At 36.6% G+C, this 2,483-nt stretch overlaps 1 non-coding gene across 1 annotated transcript; it reads left to right on the top strand.

Annotated features, from left to right (window-relative positions):
• The first annotated feature begins 462 nt into the window (after positions 1 to 462).
• On the top strand, positions 463 to 629 carry LOC111766175 (U1 spliceosomal RNA). Its single transcript, XR_002798286.1, has one exon. It is a non-coding gene; the product is annotated as a U1 spliceosomal RNA (small nuclear RNA).
• The last annotated feature ends 1,854 nt before the right edge of the window (positions 630 to 2,483 follow it).

Here is a 2,483-nt window from a genome sequence, read left to right as displayed (position 1 = left end):
CTACTGAGTTCCTGTCTAATGCCAAGTGACTAATGGTCAGCACAGAAATATGGGTCCCAGAAATTGCCAAAAAAAAAAAAAAAAGTGTTTTTCTATCAAACAGGCATGATCTGCAGATTTGTGCATCATCTAACATGGCACCCCTGGAGCATCAGGCAGTCACTGCCCACCCTCTGGTTTCACATAATCAGTCCACAAGTTGTTGGCTTTTCTCTTTCATAGCCTCTTCTCAAAGCAGTAACTTGAGTTCAGGGCCAGGGCTAACAATGAAGAAAAATATGAAGTAGACAAAAGTTTTCTTTGAATGTATGCTCCTTCCTCTTCCCACTTTTCCTTTCATGTACTTGTCCATATTTGTTCTTCTTTAGAGCACCTATCTTCCTGTCCTAGGTGAATTTCCTTATATTTAAAAATAAGAGTTGTGCTTAAAAATGTTATTGCTATGTTTAAAAATAAATAAGTATACTTAACTGATAGGGGAGATACCACGATCATGAAGGTGGTTTCCCCAGACCAAGGCTTATCCATAGAACTCCAGTTGTGCTGACCCCTGCAATTTCTCCAAATGCAGGAGGAAACTTGACTGCATAATTTATGGTAGTGGGGAACTGTGCTCGTCCTCTCCCCTTAAAGAAAAAAAAAAAAAAAATAGGCACCCAGTAGATAATAATTAGGTTTCTTTTTTGTATTAGTTTCCTATGACTGCTATAACAAATTAGCATAACTTTAGTGTTATAAAACAACACAAATTTATTATCTTACAGTTCCAGAGATCAGTAGCCCAAACTGGGATTCACTGGGCTAAAATCAAGGTGGCTATAGGCTTGTATTCCTTCTGGAAGCTGTAGGGAGAATCTGTTTCCTTCCTTTTTCCAGCTTCTAGAGGCTGCCCACACTCTTTGATTTGTGATCCCCTTCATCCATTTTCAAAAGCAATATTGGTGGGGAAGCAGATGTAGGTCAAGCAGTTTAGTGCCTGCCTCCCACATACCAGGTTCTGGTCTAATTCCTGGACCCTGGTACCCCCCCCCCAAAAAAAAAAGAAAAGAAGCAGCAGCAGCAATATTGGTGAGTTGAATGCTTCTCATATTGAGTCACCCTGACTCTCCTCCCTTACCTTTTTACATATAAATTTTTGTGTCATACCACTTAAAAAAGATAAGCAAGCAATAAGCAAGAGATAAAAAATAGCAAATCCACAAAGATATAAAATAGATTATAGGTTATAAGGAGGAGGAGAAGTGTTTGGAAAATTAATAACTATAAATAATAAAAAGAACTAAAAATTCAAAGTTCTCATATCTGCCTGGGGCAATTAAGGAAAGCATGATGAAAGTGATGAGCTTTGAAAGTGGTGGCATTTGAGTTGATATTATAATAAGAGGGTAGCTGAATCATGCAGTATTTTAAGAAGATTAAGTAGAATACAGCATAGATGATGAATAGAAAAGAAAGGAAAAAAACTATTAGAAAGCTATTATGAAATGTATGGTAAACAGATTTTGAAGCTAGCTTGTCTGAATTCCTACAGCTAGAACTTGGAGTAGCTTAAATGCAATGTAGAATCTAGGGTGTTAGAACGGAACATCCTAATCAAACTTTACAAAAATCATAAAGATAAATATTAGATTAATATTTTGATGTGCATTTCCCTAATGGCTAATGATGTTGATCTTAATTTCATATGCTTATTGACAAGTTATATAACTTCTTTAGAGGAGTGTTTGTTCAATTTGTAATTGGGTTGTTTGTCTTTTTTTTGTCGCATTGTAAAAGTTGTTGATATATTTTGGATATTAAACCCTTATCCAGTATATGGTTTGCTATTATTTTCTCCCACTCTGTAGGTTCATTTTTACTTTCTTAATTATTTCATGTAGTTCATGAAAATTTTTTATTTTGATGAAGTCAAATCTATCTTTTGTGTCTTTTGTTGCTCATGCTTTTAGTGTCTTTCTGCTTAATTTGCTAAAAGCTGCTGGGAGCAATATACCAGAAGTGGGTTGGATTTTACACTGGGGATTTATCAGGTAAAAACCTTGCCATTCTGAGGCCATGAAAGTTTCCAAATCAAGGTATCATCAGGAGATTCTTTCTCCCCAAACTGCAGCTGTGGGCAATCAGAACACATGGCAATGTCTGTCAGTCTTTCCCCTATCCTCCAGGATTTGTTGCTTTCAGCTTCTGGTTAAAATGGCTTCCTCTCAGCTTCTGTGTTCCATTGATTTAAGCTTCTGGCTCCCAGGGACTTCTCTCTCACTTTTTTTGGGTTCGTTGTCTCTACAGCTTTTTTCTGTGTCTGTAGCACTTTATTCCTCAGTTTGTAAAGAACTCTAGTAAGAAAATTAAGATCCACCCTGGGTCATGAAATCTAATCAAAGGCCCTTCACTGAAGTAACAATAAAAAAGTTCCACCTATAATAGGTTTACATGAACAGGAATGGATTAGTCCCAAGGACATGTTTTTCTGGAATCTACAAAAC

This window comes from Dasypus novemcinctus, chromosome 3 (assembly GCF_030445035.2).
Source record: "Dasypus novemcinctus isolate mDasNov1 chromosome 3, mDasNov1.1.hap2, whole genome shotgun sequence".
NCBI classification, from domain to species: Eukaryota; Metazoa; Chordata; class Mammalia; order Cingulata; family Dasypodidae; genus Dasypus; species Dasypus novemcinctus.
The sequence above is the reverse complement of the archived record's forward strand: the minus strand, read 5'-3'. Positions and strand labels throughout refer to the sequence as shown.